The sequence below is a fragment of the Mycteria americana genome, chromosome 9 (genome assembly GCF_035582795.1).
Source record: "Mycteria americana isolate JAX WOST 10 ecotype Jacksonville Zoo and Gardens chromosome 9, USCA_MyAme_1.0, whole genome shotgun sequence".
In the NCBI taxonomy this organism is placed as follows: Eukaryota; Metazoa; Chordata; class Aves; order Ciconiiformes; family Ciconiidae; genus Mycteria; species Mycteria americana.
Genome location: NC_134373.1, coordinates 18,821,977 through 18,842,403, shown reverse-complemented (window position 1 = coordinate 18,842,403; position 20,427 = coordinate 18,821,977). Strand labels below are relative to the sequence as shown.

The 20,427-nt window shown below is 37.8% G+C and overlaps 1 long non-coding RNA gene across 2 annotated transcripts in view; it reads right to left on the bottom strand.

Annotated features, from left to right (window-relative positions):
* Positions 1–20,427, bottom strand: part of LOC142414318 (uncharacterized) — a 185,106-nt gene that overhangs the window by 47,705 nt on the left and 116,974 nt on the right. For both annotated transcript variants that reach the window (XR_012777017.1, XR_012777018.1), the window contains exon 2: positions 12,751–12,877. This is a non-coding gene — a long non-coding RNA (uncharacterized LOC142414318). The remainder of the gene's footprint in view (positions 1–12,750; positions 12,878–20,427) is intronic.

Genomic DNA, 20,427 nt, shown 5'->3' with positions numbered 1-20,427 from the left:
AAATTAAAGTATCTTATTTGGTAGATTGGATTACTGAAGAAAGACCTGTGCCTACCTGACATAGCTACTTTGCAAAATTAATAGCGCACTTCCAGACATACGGGCAAACTTTCTAATACTGTGTGTTAATTTTAGCTTGGGAATTGAGGATTTCTCCAACCCCTATTTCATAAATTTAGGAACTGGAAAATTCTAAAAGTTGTGTTAATGTTAGATTTTAAGGCTCAATACTGTGGATATTCAGCAAATGGAAATAAATCCTGCTGTTTTCTTGTTTGTATCAATTATTTCTCTCTATTAAATGTACAATGGAATTGAGAAAGCAAAAAAGATATGAATCATAAAATGAAAAACTGCAATTGTTTGCCTGATACTATATTGGATTACGAGAGGACATGGATTAAACGTTAATTCCAGCTAATGAGAGTAAAGAATCTCTTATACAGACTGTGATTGCATGATTTTGCTCTAAACTCTGACAGTATTCTGGACAAGAAAAGTCTATCGTAAGTGGAATGGAAGCTATTCATTCTTGCTCTGGCCTGGCAGATAGCCCATTAGCTTTAAATTAAATAAATATCAGCAATAATATTAAATAAAACTTAAATGTTGTCATAAAATGTCAACTATCATTTATTTTATGACTGCTACTCAAAATAATGGTTATTGTTATAACTATGTCAGAGGGAGGTATTTCTCTCTCTGACTTCTAATTTTCTGTATCAGTAAGGAACTTGTAGTTTACATGAGGAAACAAGTTGTCATTCCAGATCAAGAGCACTGAGCTGGTGTTGGACTTAGCGATCTCCCAGACTTCTGGCAAAATTATTTTAATTAGCCTTCTCCTAACAGCGTTTAAACAAATCCTATGCTGCCAGGGAAGGAAGAAATGACTTCTCAGTCAGATAGTTTACTTAGTTCTTTTTCTCCATTGCCATAAATCTTGATGTGGAGATTATTAGTGACTTAAGACTACTTTTTTTTAAACAATGAACTGTGACCACTTTACCCACTGAAAAGCTCACACATCATTCAAGTATAAATGTCCTGTTTCTGCATGGTTTATTTTCACACCATTGTTGGGTGCTAAAATAGTTTTACACCATTTATAAGGCATGGGCATTTTAGCTAATCTATCCAGTCTGTTGCAGGTATGCCAAAGGAGAAAAATAGTAGTAGTAACCATGTATATATGCAGTGCTGTAAGCACATATTTTGGAGCCAGACATGTTTGGCTAATCTTAACACATTATTTGAATGTCGAATTAACCGGTAGTCATGTACTATGGATTCCATGATACATAGATAAGTTCAGAATATACCTTAATTTGAGTATGTGAAATGATCACAAATGCATCTTCCAAGAGAAATTTACTTAGAGACTTGTGGGCCCGAAAAAGCCTATGATTTTTGTCCACATCTAGTGAAAAAGTTTAGAACTCACCTACCTACAGTCTACAAAGACCCTGCATAAGATTTGGCTTTGGACCTTGCACGCTTTCTTCACAAAAGAATTGCTGTCTGTTTCCTGAGTGTGAACGTGAACTCCTGCGAGCGAGCTCATGATGTGCGTGTGTGTGCGTTGCCCCAGCATTTCCAGCCGAGGCAGCCCAGCGCTCCATGCGGTTAAGTAAACACAGCATGGCTGCTGGGGCACGCAGCCAAGGCTGAGGCCGGGAGGAGGGGATGAGGCTGGGAGGAAATAAGAGCAAATTCCTCTGAAATGATCTGACAGGAAATGACAGAGTGTCAGCCTTATACAACCACACTGCGCGCGCGAGAGAGAGGGCGGGAGAAGTTCTTCCTAAACACAGAGTGGTGCCAGATCTCAGTAGGTGAGGATGATGAAATAATAAAGCATTTCCCGTGTGTGTTTTTCATTAGTCCTGTTTTGTTTTTCTTCCAAGTGCTGTGGAAACAGAACAGAAGCCCATGTTTCAGCCAGGACTGCAATGGCCTCCTCCCATGGGAATAACAGCTGCATAAATAGGAGGGAAGTCCTCAGTGGAATTGCTTCCAACACCTTTCTAATGGAAATAATGATTTGCAAAGCCCAGTTTATACCTTTGCCACGTAATTAGTAGCCAAGATTAAAAACATTGTTCCAACTCCCAGCATCCTTGAAATCTGGCAAGACCTTAAATATTCCACTGTGTTCCAAAAAGGTAGCCCATAAGTGATCATTGTAAGGACAGTCTTGGCCAGTTGAGTCAAGCCCTTGAATCAATCAACACTTATTATATGGAAATTAACCAGTTTGATGTCAATTAGTGGAAATTTGTTAGCAGACATAACCTATGAGACACTTTATTTTGAATTCCTAGCTCTCCTCATTGAAGCTAGCTAAGATGGGGCTGAGGACCAAGCCACACATTTCTTAAGACCCAGAGCAGAATCAATTAAAAAAGGGGGTGGAGGGAAGCTGTATCAAAATATGCAAAACTTTTCCTGTTTATTAGGCACAAGAAGTACAAGGAACTGGATATCGGATTTTTCCCTGTAAAGAGTCAATTTCTAGTCACAGATTTGGGTGCATAACAGTCTATTCTGCATGTGTTGATACTGAGTATAGAAGAAAAAAAAGTTGCTAGACTAATGGCAACACTTACCCTCACTTCATGCTACTTTTAAAATAAAACTCTTTTTCCACCATGTTCTTATAAATTATATTCACATATTAAGAAAGCAGAAGTTTCTAAATTAAAATTTTTGACTTGATCATTAATTTTCCTCCTAAGAATAACTTTAAAAGATCAAAATTTTGGCTAGCTGCTTAAACCAGAAGGGGTGACAAAAGATTTCCTTAAGGCTTAAGAACATTACCTGGCTGGCCCATGGGGTGGATTTGACTTTACTGTGAATTCCACCTTTTGTTTAAAATTAATAAAGTACCCTCACATAACATTTTACCTGTATATAGCAGCATCCAGTGTGACAGCCTGCTGCTCTACCAGTCAAATTAAATATTAGAACTGCGGGTTCAATCCCAGAGCTTTGCAGCAATCCTAAACCACTCACAGCTAAGAATTGAATACAGGATCAGAATCTTGCTATAATATGAAAAACTCCTGGCAGTTTTGAAGCCAGGGTTTCCACACAGCTTGTGGAAACTCCTCTGTAACTTCTATTAACTGACCATGACATATACAGCATGTCACCATCCCATACAAATGGGTGTTCCTAAAAAAAGGAGCCTGATGTTGCCTTCTAGAGTGCACGTTCACCAATTCATTATTTGCAATAACATTGGCTAACGTTATTGCAATATCTGGAGTTCAAACTTTTACATAATCTGAAGTGTCTCTTAAAACTAAGTGTTCTAAAAATTCTCCCAAGCATTTTAAGTTGCTAGGAATAATTTTTCTGCTTGTTTAATTTATAAACAGTTATTAAATGAGCCATTCAATGTAGTGCAGTACAATACTTCCAGAAGTTGACGATGGAGACACCACTGTCAAACTGTAATGTCTTTCCTTTGATACTGATAGGGGTTCTGTAACCTACATGATCAATGCAATTTATCACCAGATTCAGGCAGTGACAGCACTTCCTTGAGAACAGCCTGATAAAGTTGCAATTATTTCTTGATACTGTTGGCCATCCAAGCTTCTATAATTTCACTAGTAAGAACTGCTTCTAAGGCCAGCAGCCTCTTTCGGAAGGATCATGCTTATGCATGATCACACGATCGCATTCAGTACCCCGTAACAGCACTGGAAAAAAGATGCTAAATAAAATAAAGTCTTTCTCTGCCCTTGTTTAAGTAAATTTAAATCTTAACAATAAGCATTGTTCATTCTACACATTTAGTAAATTAGCCATGTTATTTTAAAATATGGGCAAACCTTTTTTTTGTCAAAATTAAAGATAGCACTGCCATAAACGTTGAAAGATTAGAAATGTGTAAAATTTATTACAGGTTGCCTAGAGATTGTTCATTTAGTAATGGGTCTGTACATGGCTGCTGAAACAGATGCATAAATGGTAGTGGGGTAAAATCAATTTATGACAGAACATATTTCAATTATGATCAGTATGTTTTGCATAGAAGTTTTAAGTATACGGCAAAAAAGTATGGATTGCACTCTGAGGTACTTTTCATCTCTGTAGATGGTGTCAGAGACTACAGTTAAACTCCCATTTGGAGATTAAGTATCTGGATAAATCCTTGACTCTGTTGAACTTTATGGGAATTTTGCTATCCACCTTAGTGGATGCAAGACTTTAATTCTGGAATTTTATTTCTGCAGTAATAGAAAATGTACATTCAACCTCAGTAGTCTAAGGGCATGTTCCTCAGCTAACAGGCAGGCATATTTACTGTGGAACTACCAGGGTAGTTATTAGAACCGTACTTTCCTTAGTTTCCAGAAGCTGTTAACTTGGGCTTGCAGTTCTAAGATGAAGCCCCAGTCGTAGGGCTGAAATACTTTGTATTGCTATAATACCTTCTCGGTTCACATGGCAAAATGGATAGTTTTGGAAATATCAACAAAATGTTCCAAAAGTAAGGATTAATTTTTTAAAACAAGTCTTTAACAAAGCACTTAATTTCTACTAAAGCAATTAACATCATCAGGTTATTGATATCAAAGACTCCCATTGGCTTTAAAAGAGTCATGTTTATGCATGAGCACATAGCTACATTCAGTACCCTGTAATATCATTGGAAAAAAGATGCTAACATAAAATAGAGTCTTTCTCTGCCCTTGTTTATGTGAATTTAAATCTTAACAATAAGCATTGTTAAAAAATATATTTATTTATATTTGTAGAGAGCAGCTTATTCATTCCTGAGATTATGAAAATGGCCTACCTGTAAATAGGGGACCAAATTCTAACAGTATATTTTGAGTTCCTTGAGGGTGTAAGGCTGGTCTTAGGAGAGCCTAGCTAGGCATACAAATTCATGTACAAGCTGCAAAGCTGAGGGGTAGAATTATTATATTATCAATCTTTTCTGTTACAGTTTTCAAACTAGCCAAGTACATTAAGAGACCTTAAGAACCTTCAAGACCTCAGAGTACAGAACTCAGGATCCAAGAGACATTGCTAGCCATCAGAAACAGACCCTTTTCTTTCTTCTGTCATGACATCAGGAGGTACTGCAAATAATTTTCAAAAGCTGTTCATATAATGAAAGAACAGAGCTTCCTGTGTCCTTTAGTGCTCTCACTAACTACTCCTTGAGGATATAATACTCCGTTTTTGAGACAGTATATAATTTTCTCTGACACTTAAAAATAGTTTTTCTATTTATATGAACTAAGATAACTGGAAGCTGTGGAATTCAGTGTATTTAATGGTTTTATACTGTAAAATTTGCATGTTTCTATAATTTACAGCTCAAAATAATATGTAAATTCTAGACACAAAGGCAAACTAAAAACCTATTCTGCAGTTCTTCATGTGTAGAAGGTTGATAGCAATGAAGAGAAGTACAGAGCAAAACTATTACTGAGCACCTACTTGCCACACAGTGACGACATCTCTGCACCAACTGAATAAGAATATGCAACACTAAAAACTTGAATCAGTTTGGGTTAGATTATTTTAAATTAGGATATCACTGGACACATTCCATTTAACTAACGTATTGGAAATCTTAGAGAAGCTGTCTCTTTTCACTTAATCTTCAACTCTGATTCAGCATTTCACTGATGACTGAAACTGGGTTTGGGTGAACTTAGTGAGTAATGCTTAGTAAATAAAAGCAAACACTTCTGGTAGTGCTGCTGTAAGCTAGGCTAGCTATATTACTTGTTCTAGTCTCTGCAACTGGTTCCCATCTTAGAGCACCAGCAGGAAGTCTGACATTTCATAATGGTCTGCAGATTTAAGGAGAAAACCACTTGCAATATCAATTGAACTGTGCGGGTGTTGCTGGCACTAGGCGGAGGTAACAGGCCTCTACATTCAGTGATATATGTGTACATTGTACTATATATACTTTCTATTAACTGGGATAAGAAAGGAAATCTCTAACATTTCATGTTTTAATTGTATGGAATATTTTCCCGAGGATGTAAACAGCATGTCATTGATGGTACACGCAGAAGATCTTAACCTTCTCCTGGTGTAATTTGAGTGGCACTTCATTACATTTTTTCAAATGAAGTGCCACTTCATTACAATTTTTTCACAGGGAAGGTGTTTCAGGTTATATCTAGATTGCATTAAAGAACACATACAGCTTCTCATGGAAGATGGCTGTTTATGGATAAACAGTGTCTCTTAAAGATGTAAGTCTTTCTACAAGGAAAGGACAGATGTTCTGAAGAGAGAGAAATGTCATGTTTTGGGCCCTTAGGCTGCAGGCTAACCACCTGAGATACCCTTTGGCTTGTTCCCATCCTCATCTCACTTCTGAATTTTTGTCATTTCAGACTACGGAAGACAGGCCACCAGAAGTTGTGTGTGTCAGTATAAACAAACAAAAACTATAAAAAAATTCCCAATCACATATGCAAGACTCTCTGATATTGAGAAAATATACAAAGGTTTTTTTCATACTCATTTAGATATCTGCTTTGACAACTGTTTTTATTTGACCATTGACCATTTTATTTGACTCATTGCCTCAGGTGGCAAAAACCAACATAGAAATTTGGTCTGAAAAATTCGATAGATTATACATCTCAAAGCATCTTTTTCTCTCAGTTTAATGATTCCTATAATTTTGCACCACAACTATTCTGAAAGAACATTTATAAGGTTACAATGTGTCGTGGTTTAACCCCAGCCAGCAACTAAGGACCACACAGCCGCTCGTTCACTTCCCCCCTCTCAGTGGGATGGGGGAGAGAATTGGAAGAGTAAAAGTGAGAACACTTATGGGTTGAGATAAGAACAGTTTAATAATTGAAACAAAATATAATAATAATAATAATAATAATAATAATAATAATAATAGTAATAATGATGATGATGATGATGATGATGATGATGATGTAATTAAAAGGAAAATAACAAAAAGAGAGAGAAATAAAACTCAGGAAAAACAAGTGATGCAACTGCTCACCACCCACCGACCGATGCCCAGCCTGTTCCCGAGTAGCGATTGCTACCCCCCAGCTAACTCCCCCCAGTTTATATACTGGGCAAGACATCATATGGTATGGAATAGCCCTTTGGCCAGTTTGGATCAGCTGTCTTGGCTGTGCCCCCTCCCAGCTTCTTGTGCACCTGGCAGAGCATGGGAAGCTGAAAAGTCCTTGACTTAGTATAAGCACTGCTTAGCAACAACTAAAACATCAGTGTGTTATCACATTATTCTCATACTAAATCCAAAGCACAGCACTATACCAGCTACTAGGAAGAAAATTAACTCTATCCCAGCTGAAACCAGGACACAAAGCCAAGCATGCCAAAGTTAAGCAACGTTAGAATAATGGAAGTCTGTACAAAACTAACTCAAACCTCTTGCATGTATGCACCTAACCAAAGCCTGTAGTTACATGACTTCACCCTACTTTTGTCACAAGTTCCACGACATTTTTCTCAAGTTCCAGGATGTGGTAATACAGGATGAGCAGTGACCACTAAATAAGAAGCTCTTGAATCATCAGGTTTTGCCTTATTGCCAGTGTATGGTCCCATGAATTATTTCCTACGCACTATTCAAAGCATGTTCTGAAGCCAGAAGTCCTCATTTTATCAGGTGAATGCCTGTGATCCTTACCAATACAGCACTTACTTTCTGTGAAGCACCTATCCTCCTACTATCTCTTTGAGGTAAATGGGCACTACTAGCTCTATTTCACAGCTGTTGACTTAAGGTAGATTGATATTAAAATTGGAAGTTTGCAATAAATTTGGCTGCCCATTTTAGATGGTTAATTTTGGCAAGAGAGAGGATGAGTGATTAGTAGGACTTCATATGTTCAAAATTCAGCTACCAGTGACTTTTGCTGTGAGTAATCTTTAGTGCTGAAAGTCACAGCACATAAAAGTTATTGTCCACATGCAAATTTGCTGCAGAGCAAGATACATGGCATCACTAAGACATTGTGTGGCAGAGATGAACCCAGGAAGATCCATGGAGAGTTTTCCTTTGGTTGACCTTAATTTTAATTGCTTATTTTTGATCAGTGATTTCAGAGATAGTCCATTTCTGCCACAGCCCTGGTCTGGAGCCTTGGTCTTGGGAGAATTATATCGGGTGAAGTATCAGCTGTGGCTCACTTGCTCCAAACATGAGCTGAAGGAGGATTGGCTAGATTGAAGATTTACTATTCATCTGAGCTAATGGGATATCAAATAAATAAATTTCCACAAGGCTATTCCTTGAATAGTAGCAACAGCCCGTTGTGAGTTCCTCTGCCCCTAGGACATGCCAATTGCCATAATAACAGTTTTCATTCATAGCACAATGCATCACATTTTCAAAAGGTGAGTCAGTGTCACTCTCACTTTTTCAGATCCCCAGAGCATTTGGGAGATGGTTTGTAACTCATGCAGCAAATTATTAACTCGACAGCAAGTAAGGGCCATGGACCTCACTACAGGGGTCTGGAATTCAGCTCAGGTAGCAGGAAGAAAGAGACAAAAATAGCACTATACTGTTGGTGTCTGTTGCATGATATCATTGAATTGTGCGCTCTGTTAGATTAAAAGGCATCCAGATGTCCACACCCTTAAAAGCCATTACAGTAGTCAAGAATTTGCATATTGCTATTATTAATCTGAGCACACTGTGTTGCATGGGGCAGTTACAGCTCTACCTCCCTTGAGGTTTTCTCCTCCGCTCTGGGAAAACACTGCTGCCCAAGTCCTACAGGCTGTGACTCCAACCTGCCACAGTCTGCGGGGAGGAGGATGCAGAAGAAATACAACTCTTTTAAGGTGAAGTTTCACTGCAGGACAAGCCACGCTGAGTTTTCCTGTCTTTATAAACAAGGTCTTGGGAGGATATACAGGTTCTCCCTGTTGGCAGCTTTGCACTCACAGTAGAACATCATTATCCTTCTTCACCAAAGTACAAGTAAGCTCTGGCCAAACAACAAAAGATTTACTGCTTCTTCGATTTGTTTTTAAATACAGCTTGACAAATTTCACTAAAGCTTACATACTAACAGAATAACTTATGGAAAAATCCTTTAAAAGCCTTGGATTTATTAAGTCTGTGTGTTATATTAGTCACAAACAGCAAAACAGAGGAGCTATGTTTAAGCGCTAGATATTGCAGTCTTTTTTACCACTTAGCTAAAATGGTATTAGCTATTATACCAGCTAATATTAATTATTATGAAGTGAAACTTGATCTCCTGCATTTTAGTTTATAGTCACCATTCTTAGATAGGTGTTACCGTTCTTATCTGCACCAGAAGCTCAAATATATTTTATGTTTAAAGCACCACAAGCTGAGCAATAGTAACAGTGCATTGAGCAGGGAACAAAATATCCCCACTTAACCCCTGACGCTGCAGATGCTTAGACCTGGATGGAGCTGGTGAGGGTGTGAAACAACTACCTACCATGCTGATCTACATGCTGAGATAAAGGCTCAATAAAATGCCAGTTATGATGTCTGGATGTTACAAAGAAGTACAATCCATTTTTTTTCCCTGAAAATATAGCAGCAGATTTTTGACGCAGAAAGAAAGAACAGCTTCATAGCTACACATTCCAAGCAAATATTTAGTGTAAAAATATGAAGAACTGGTGAACACAAAACGAAGTAGACAAGTGATGAGAGGACAATGTAAGAAAGAGAAAACAGGTAGAAACTGTCGCAGCAGGTTGTTCTTAACTTCAGTGGATGGGAGAGAGGGAAGACGTCTGTAAGGCTCTAAGCGTGGTTTGTTGTACCTCTGAAATAGACCCTGAGAGCAAAGAGCTGAAACCTTTTCTGCCTTGTAAACCATTCTTATAGTCAGACAGCATCAAAATGCTGCATCAGCTTAGAGCTCTGCCTTTTATTCTGTTAGCAACACAGTGAAGTTATGAATAGGATGCAGAATGGCCTATATGCGCACTGCCACATTTGGAGATTACTCCAAGCCGGAGAAGCTTCCAAGCTGCTAGTCTACACCTGAAGTGTTTTTTCAGAAAGTGCAAAGCATGCTAGGCAATGACCAGGTTTTACCCCAAACACAAGCCTTCTTGTGAAGTGCACCATTCCTCTTCCCTGCTTAAATTCCTCAGGAAACACAAATGCTGAACTCCTCCGAAGACTACTCTACATCCCTGTAAGTTGTCCTTTGGTGCTTTCTAAATTAGGCAGCAAATATACATCCTAATTTGCACATAAAGGACCTGTGGCAAAAATCATATTTCTTCCACGTAATTGGTTTTCTTTTAATCCTGACCTTAATGTATATCATTCCTGATGAACTGCTTCAAATAGGCTTTGAACTAGGATTTTTTTAAAATGTTAAATAATGAAAAAATGCCATCTTATTTTACTGCTTACATCAAGATTCAGAGAGATGAAGAACAGTGACAGCATGGCTGTTCACCCATAACCCTGGGACAGCAGGTAAACTGACAGTGTGTAATTACTAAGAGGTGATATTAAGTTAAAACATATAGCTAAAGTAGTGCTATTGCATATGCATCCCTTGGTTTTCAAGGCAGTGTTTAAAATAAAAAACCTTCACTGAGACAGAAAAACTGCTATAGTTATATCATAGCACACTGAGTTGCAAACCTTTTAATGAAAGACATAATTCTTCTGCTGTCTGCATCATACTATATTCTCATGCAAAACACTTTAATGCATCGTGTAAATTATCTAAGACTTTCTTAGTATGTATTACATTTCTTAATCATAGATATTGGGTGTAAAAAAAAGAGAATTATGTGACATGCTGCAAAACAAATTGCTTGGCATTAGCATATACTAGCTGGGTCTATATCTGAAAAATGCATGCATAGAAGGGTTGGATTTTTTTTTTTAAATGTGCAGAACTTGCTTCTAAGTTTATATGTTATCAATGAAGCAAAAATGACTAATCTGAAATGGTGGCAGTCTGATTTTCAGCCAATATCATCAGTTTAAAAGCAGGGAATCTAGATTAGAGTCTGGATGATCTATTTATTTTGAATTTCAGAATAAGCTTCACGTCTGGAAGAGGATGCATATAAATAAACCAAATGTTTTCACCCACCTTTTCCATTCAATTACATTCAGTTTATCTATAAAGGAGTTTTAAATGCAAATCTCATTTTCAGCAATAAAATGCTTTTGTTGCCAAGTTAGCAGACAGGTTTGTCTTGCTGAGATCTCACCAGCTGAACACTACTGGAGTGTAAATGGTGGACAATATCATCACCACCTTGTAAGCTGTTAGCTTCTCATAAATGTCCCTTTTGAGAACAGGATCTGATGAGACATGCTATCTAATTTTCTGTCAAGTTTGATTGAAGGTAATGCTTATTTACATTATATTAATGTTGAATAATTGAGAGTACGAAGCAGAGGGTGGAACTTCGCATATTCTATATTATTTATTTCACCAAATTTCATTCAAATAGATGAGATATCTGCTTTGAATGCAATCTGAAACCCATGTGTTTCCACTATCAAATACAGCAGAATTTGTGAAGGTTAAACTCTTGTGGCCTTTGCAAAAATAGAAATGTATATTCCAGTTGCAAGTACACAGGAATAGGAACCCTCTAGGCTGGTAAGCATTTAACATGGACTTCTGGGAATAAGACATACAGATATACACACTAAGAAAGCCATGATCTGGCATTTAAAAATGGATTGATTGCAATCATCACATTTAATCATTACAGATATGCTGTTCTATGTATAAGCTCTCAGCTCCCTAAAGATCAAGTTTAATGATGGTTTTCTATGTGTTCTTTGTTGCTAATATACAAATAGTGGTGCAGATTCCAAGAGATGTTGACTATCTCAAGGTAGTGTTCTTCAAATCTTAGTGGCTTTTGAATTATGTTCATAATCCAGGGCAGGGGTGGAGGGGACAGACACACACATGACAATGGCAATGATACCAAACTATGCCTCCCATTGTATTCTATGTCCAAGTTCTTTTAGTAGAACAAACTATAATAATATTGTGAATTATATTACTAAATGCAAAGTATTACTGATTATGCGCAAGCATGGAAATATATGCAATGAATTGTTAAGCAAAACATACATGTTAAAATGAACATTTATGTAACAAACAAAATCCCCAATTTTAATTAACATAGACCTTAAAAATAATTGATGCCCTTAGTGAATTGTAAATAGAAGTGATGTTGTAAAATAGACAACATCAAAAGACAGTAACACATTTTTAACAGAACACAAAAGGATCTAACAGGAACTGCTGGTATATCTTTTGGTTTTTTATTCATACTGTGGATGAATCACCGGCTGATGTTTGTGACGGTTATTCATGACATGTCTGGTGGTGTTATGACCTTCCCTCTTTTATTGGTTTATTTGATGTTTGTGGTATTTTATATAATTGATTTATGCCTGATATGTTTGGGAGCTTTCTAGTAATATACAATAGTGATTGTATGTCTGGAAGTGATGTTACATATTGCTGTTTGTGAGCTTTCTTGGCCAGGTCACCATTGTAAATAAAACTTGGTCTCAATAGATTTCTATATGGTTAAAGATTTTGACTACTTGAGTGACTGATTGATTGACTGGAAAACACTTGCTAGCAGGACATCAGGGTATCATAGAAAAATGTGTCATTTGAATTTCTGATTCAAGACCCCCATCATTTTCAAGCTTTTAAAGTGAAATAGGTATCATAGTAGTAAACGGTCACCTACCTTCCTTAGTTGTCCTGATGTGTGTAGGTGCCCACAGCATTTCATAGCCTTCTTCCTCTGGCTTACGGTAATGTTGTAGCATTTGCCTTGTTCTTAAGTAATTGTCCTCCACATGCTTCCTCTGGTGCTGTAATGAAAACTCTACCTTTACTGAAAACTCCACCAGAAAGTATACTGGAATTGTCTTTTCCTCTCTCCCTCTTTTGCTCTGCTTCTATCTCTCTCTGTTTCTCTCTGTCTTTGTTTCTTTCTTTCTTTGTTTCTCTCTTTCTTCCACTCTCTCTTTCTCTTTCTTTTCCTTCTTTTCTTCTATTCTTTCTTTCTTTCTTTCTGTCTGTCTTTCTGTATTTCTGTCTTTCTTTGTCTTTCTTTCTTTCTTTCTTTCTGTCTTGTTCTGTCATGTTTCTAAGACAGAAATAACACATGAGAATGAATAGTCCAACTACTACAATGATGGCTTTTCGAAGAGAAAGTTCAAATTCCCTATGTAACATACAGATTGAACAAATTACTAACATTTTTTTATATGGGCCATGCTTTGAGTTTCTGCAACATAACCCCTAGAAATTCTAATTAATAGCACATACAAACTATTTTGCACTGTCCAGAAAGAGAAAAGACTGCCAGTTTTTAGTTCATTACTACCTGTGAACTTGTGCTAGTGAACACATGCAACTTCCATCCAGATGTAGAAGAGTTCAGAGAAGATGACAAATAACACAGATCTCTCTTGGTTAGACAGCAACCTGTTAGCAGTACCTCTGTTGCAAACTCTCATCTCAGCATTTCCTGAGTCTGATTAACAGATGTTTGATGGTCTTGGTCCATAGTTTCATTCTATTTAAAAAGTCAAGACCCTGGCTTGATATCTCATCTAAAAGTAATGCTCATTGTTGCACGTTCATCGCCTCTCTGAATGGAAGCTCAACGCAGGGTGCAGGTACAAATTAGTATACTAGCTTGGGCTTTTCAAGGGAAAAGAGGAAAGGGAAGTGAGGGATCTCAACTGACCAGCCATGACCTTCTTTGTCTTAAGAAACCTGATGAGATCAAAGCACAAAATCTTAAAGGTAATGTCATTTAACAGTAACTGCTTTTCTCCATTTCCAGACATCTTGGGTCATGCTAAACACCATGGCTGAAATGCTGAAACTTACTGTCAACAAGAGACTGTTGCACACCCCACTAATTTCTCCCAGTTCCATCCCCCACCCCTCCCTGTTCTGTAACCTCATTCAGTTCACAAACTGAATAAAAATGATCCAGTTTTTCTTGCCAAGTTAGTTTTTTGCTAGTTCAGTGTTTTGAATGGGCTCACAGGGTGGTGAGAAACTGGCAGAGGCAGCACCAGAAGGGGACTATGGCTTCCCCTATGGCTCTCTGTAGCAACAATACCCTAGAAAAAGGCATAACTTTGGGTGCACTGACTGGTCACAGAGGATCCTTGTGTAAAATATGGGAGGACAAAAGAAACTCAAAAGTCAGAGACTTTTCTAAACTTGATTTCAACATATACACACAGGACACTGATGGAGGTATCAAAGAATATACACAGAGGAGAGACGAGCACAAGTTCTTATCCAATTTCTGTCTAGTATTAGCTTCCAAGATGGCATTTTTTAACTTTTTATATTGCAGCCATTTGATAGGGATTTGGGGAACTAGTATTGCTTCTGCTTTTTCCACCAGAAATGAGAAGTGGCTCGAGCTTAGGATTTCATGGATCCTAACAGATTTGATTAGATTTCACTTTGGTTTTGAAACAGCAAAGCAATGAAAGAGTAAAGACCAGTGGGGTAGTTCATTTCTTCATGCATGTTTAAGGCATAGAATAACAAATTAAGTGAATTCATAAGCTTGCTTAGTGTCTGTGTGAATTTAGAAGATTATAACCAGTTGGGATTGTAACAGAAGAAAACCCACAAGGAAATAATCTTTAGAAACTTTGCCTTTCACATGATCTATCTAAAAGTTAACAGGGAAAATGAAATATCTGCAGAAATTTTATCATGACTGTAAGCTAACATTCCTTTTTTTCTTCCCTCAAGCTCTGATATAAAGCTTTAAGCAAAGATAAGTCAATTCATTTCCCATCCAACTTTGGAAAACCTCTAACTACTCATGCAGGTGCTGCTCATTTCCATTCCTGGCACACACAAGCTTCCCTCTTCCTTCACATAAATGCAAGATTCTAGCCAGAGCCTGCATTTTTTCTCAAAAATTTGGTGTGCAAAATGATGCCAGATCTATCTTTACATACTTTTCCATACTTACCTCTGAAGGTGTGCTTTCTTTGCTTACAGTATACGTATGACCATTTCTGATGTTGTGAAGCAGAAGTACCATAGGAGATTGTCCCTGCAAAGGCAGGAGCTGGGCTAAGCTCACCCTCCTCTGCTTTTGTTTATCTTTCTTTCCCCTTTATGAATAATATTATGTTTGCATTTGCCTCTCTAAGCAAGTGTCCCTGAAAGCAGCATTCCAGCACTTAAGGGATGTTATGGTAGTGGGAAGGCGAGCTGGCAAGAACGACTGAACAATACAAGCATGCCTTAACATTTGACAACCTGAGTTAGCAAAACGGGCATACAGCATCCTTAAGAATAATACCCTGCAAGCAGTATTTCTCTACACTATACAGCCTTAAAGGTAGTCACAGCACTGGACAATTCTAACTAGTAAATATGCCAACACAAGCTCCAGAAGGACCACTTTCTGAAAGAACTCATGTAATGTATACCTCTGGCACACTTGTAAGCAGAAAGCAAAATGAAAAACTCAAAAATACCCCATCTTCGATCTGAAGAATATATATTTTAAGAGTACACAAGTGAACATAGTTACCAAGCCAGATTGGATCAATTATCCTTCAAGCTCAGAATTCTGCTTTTGCCAGTGGCCTATGTTAGGTGATTCAAAGAAAACAGCTGGCTAATTACACAATGTCCTACATGGCAAAAAGGGATGAGAGGACTGTTTCTTATCCCTGTGATCAGCTAACACCCTGGAGTATGAATTTGATGGCCCCTCCTAGTACATAAAATTACAAATGATATTATTGGTCATAAAATTAAGAAGTCCCTTTAAAAATCCCATTACAGTATTTAACTCTTTGACCTCTGTAGGTTAACTACTATTCATGCTGTGAAAAGAACTATTTCATGTTTATTTTTTTAAATAATACAGTAAGTTTCTTAAAGCCATTAAGGCTAACGATGGAAATACATTCTATGTGACACCTATAAATGATACTCTTAAGTTCCTGATGTCTTTAAGTCTTGAAAAATATTTGGTGTTATTAAAAAACTTTAAACAAGAGAAGTTACATAAACAAGCTACTTACATAACTAAGCACTACAGCAAAGCTGAAGTTAATTTCTTGGGGCAAATCACGAGTTGATGGTTTTGATCTAATTCACGTTAGCTTACCTTTAAAGTGTGCTTACTCCCACATAAGTCAAATTTCTTTTTCTTTTTGCCCGTCCTTTATTTTTAGTGCATGTAATTTAGGCATTGAAAGCAGGCAGCTGAGAGGGCTCTCTAGGGCTGGAATGAGCACACAGAACACCTTGTACAGCTCTGCTTAGCTTTGCTAAGCCGCTGTGCCTACATGCCATCCTACCCTGCAGTACCTGGGTATGCTTATTACCAAGTCTATCTAGTTCAAATAATAACTATTATGCCAACATCAGTGATGATTTTGGAATACAAACAAATGCCCACTGAATACTGCACTGAGTCAAGCTACCACTGACACCAGGGATTTTTGCTAAAGCTTTAACCCTTTGAATCACAATACTTTCCTGAAAATTGTTTAATAAGCTTCTTTTACCAAAAGCAAAAACATGAGGAGAGAAGGAATAACACATCTTTAATTAGAAAAATTCAAATCAGCTCTTAATTTAATTCACCATACCAGCAGCCATGATTAGATCTGCATCATGATATATCTCCAATACTATCAATTTTCATAAATGCAAACTTTCCTGAATATGGTTCTGATGTATCCTGACATTTTAAAATATGTCCTATTGTCCTTTTCTGTGCAGCAGACCAAGCACAGAGTGTTCAGTCCTATATCACTGTCACAGTGGTATTAGACCAGATGGCTGCTTCCTCGCAGAATCAAGAATTAGAGATAATTTATGCTGTTCACTGTTATTAGAATGTAAAAATATAAAGAGTTTGCAGCATGCATACATGAAAAGCTGCTCAGATCCATCAGTGACACCCTGGTGAAAAGGCATTCACACTGTAACTGCACTCTTAAAGGTAAAGTCATATTTGGTGAAGCTATGGACTTCTGCAAAGCCTATTGACTACTCTGTACAGGATACAGCGCAGAGACTATCTGACCTAGGTTACAGTGCTGCTTTGGTGGGGAAAGAATATTCTGAGTTGGGAAAAAAGTCCAAGAGCTGCTTGCTTTCTTCTTTATTGTGAAATAATTCTACCACATGATTGTCCCCATTAATATGTGACAGTTATTTTTGTGTTATGAAGAATGAAGTTAAAAACGGAAGCTTTCTTCATTCAGTCTGCTAATCAGTACAGGAGAATACTTCTCAGTAAGACCTCATACCAAAGGGCATGAGAGTTACAGAAATTTGCTCCTGTGCCAGTGAGGGCAGCCAGTTTTGCTTATCAGGGCATCATTGCAATCTGTAAATGTACTTGCTCTACCCATATGTATATATGCACTGCAGTGTGTGTCAAAATACTGAAGAGAAAGGATGTCAGCCTACATATTTATTGAGTCTGAGCTCATTATAGGTAAGAATCTTGTTGTCTGTATTTCAAACAGCTGAAGCATTTGATAAAATAAATCTTATTAATGCAACTCATTCATTTGGAGGCACTTCTCAACCTATTCAGGTATTAAAATGTCTCAGGTTCCTAAAACAAGGAAGAGAAAGGAAGGGGAAGAGAACTTCGTCAGCTTGTGCATCTTGCTGCAATAAATTGTATAACAACAGAAGTAAAAAGGATCTTAGGACAACAAAATGTCAAACATTGTATGCAGGTAGCAGTAGTTTGTTGCTTTATCTTTTCAGTTCGGGAAGTTTAACACAGTACTGCCTATGGATGATGTCAGAGTTGTAGTCAGATTAAGGACAAACACTCTCTCATCAGTATTTAGGAATATTACAAGAGCGGAAATTTTACTGGCATTCACTGAAATTACACACTTACTCTATGTGATCTTGGAAAAAGTGTACCACTGAGAGAATGATTTGGTTCACTTTAAGTTAATCTTGAAATTATACTAAGAAACATTACTAAGGACAGATTTGTTTTCAGCTCTCTGTGAGCATATAATTTGTATTTATGGCATACAATGAAAGTATTGTGACTTTGAATGACTGACTAGCACCTTATGAAAGTCATTACTTTTGTATCAAGAACAATATTTGTAACATAATGTGTTCTTAAACTGATCAGGACAGCAGGAAGCAGCTAAGTGGATCACTTATCTTTATTTTGCAATTTAACCTATGTTGTGACAGGGAACAAAAAAATTAGATAATTTATAATTTTCTGTCAGTGTTGCATACTTTGGGGTAAGCTTGTAACTACTTGGTATAACTGAAAAGTAAGGAGATTTGGCTGCCAAATAAAGCAGAAGAAGAAAGATTATTTTAAAGCATGATGAATTACTAGCTGACTGTTAGAACCAGATCACAAAGATTTCTTGCATTTTTGTTTCCTGACCAGTGTTGTCAATGACTGGATTTTTCTTCTGTAAAAATCCTAGTACTAGTTTTATTAAAATAAAGTCTATCAGAATAAGAAGATAGTTGTTATGCAGGAGCAGTAACTCGCATAATATGAGATGGCATTTCTTTCCAGCTCTTGCTGCTCCGCTGGTTCTAATAGCAACCTGGAGCTCAATTTCCTCCTCAAGAACATTGCATTTCATGTGGAATGTCAATTATTAAAATGCAGTGTCCCGTGTCTTACTTTTCACTAGATGAATTCATTTGCAAATTTGCTAATTTATGTAAATGATCCTTAACCTGTAACTGCCTGGTATGTATTTCTCAGTGCCTCTTTTCAGTTCAGAAATATATACAAAGAATATGGTGCCAACAGCATGTATGTTAATTACCTTGCGCCACTGTTCCAAAACCCAAAGATTTAATTTCAGTGTAACCCAGAAAGAGTATCTGATGCTTCTTTCCACTGTTGCATTTTCAATAACATTAGACCACTCAAAATAGGTAAACAATCTTTAGAAGATCACCTAAAATACCTCTAGTCATTATCATTGGTGGTAAGTATAGTTTTAGTACAATATTTTTGTGAGAAGACTTGAGCCTTGACTTTTTAATTTGATTTTCAGCTTTCAATTTTTTCAGGAGGTCATTGTTACTTACAATGGGCCAAATCACAGCTCCTAAGATTTGATCATTCCTAAAATTCAGTTTTTTGCAGCTAAGACTTTCAGAAATTTCAGAAGCATTTCAGAAATTTCAGAAGCATTTCAGAAATTAATTAAGACAGACAGGGAATTTCCTTCAGGTGGTCAGTGGTCTGGCCACAACTCATTCTTTTCCTGATGATCTACGCATGGATGCCATTTTGGATTTGTCACTCCGTTTCTGGTTCCATCATGAGCACATCCACTGTGCACCTATAAACGTTCATTTCGCTCTCGAAATGATCTCAGGAAGTTCAAACTCCTCCTGCCTGTTTGCAGTTCTTATGAATGCAGGAACATTAAGAAAACCTCAGCTGAAGGTACTCATTTCTGCCTGACTTCTCCCTGCTGCACACCCAAACCTCTTCAATGGTATCAGGCACCATTGATGGTTTAGAACCTGTCGATGAACGTGGTCCAAGCTGGGGAGTTTAACAAAACCTGAAATGAGGCAATTTTCCTCTGTGTTGTTGTTACTGTTCAGTAACTTCCCACAGTCCAAATAAAATGATCCAGATTCCCTGTGGTGTAATTGCAGGCACAACTCCATTGATTTCAGTGACCTGTGAATGGCAGACAGGACTGTGGCCCAAAGTCTCCTCTGACAAACCAGCTACAGCTTGCTTTCTCTTGATTATTAGCTGATCTACATGTCCTTGTTTTAGATGCCCCCCACAAGGGGTAGGTGAGCAAAGTTCCATTTCACAGCCAGCTACAGAGATCATTCCTGGCCAGCACGGAGGTCTCACGACCAGGACTCGGCTCTGAGCCTGGGCTGCAGGGCACCTGTCCTTTGTGGTGCTCCTGCCTGACTGGCCACCCCTGGGGCCTTTGCGGGAGACTGTTGCTGTCTTCAGCTTACACCAGGTTTGTCTCCCCAGGGTGTAAGGGAGGGACAGAGGGATGAGGTGCCACCAGCTGACAGGCCAACATGCTGTCAGGCCAACCCCAGCATGCTCTTCCGGAGCTGGAGCGGTCTTGTGTCCCAGTGTTTAGATTGGCTTTAGAAAGTGCAAAGCCGAGAAATGTTTGGCTGCTTTATCTCTGTTTCAGCATTCAGATTGCTAAGAGAAATCTCAAACAGCTACTTGCTCTGTGTTCTGCAGACACTTTAGCACAAAATCAGCATCTCCTGTATCACCCGCTCACACTACCCTGAGGTCTCAGGTATTTGATTTCATTTCTGCTAGGATAGCAGCAGGGAAGACTAGCTAATACAGTTGTAATTTTGGAATTCGAAAGTCTTTCACTGTATT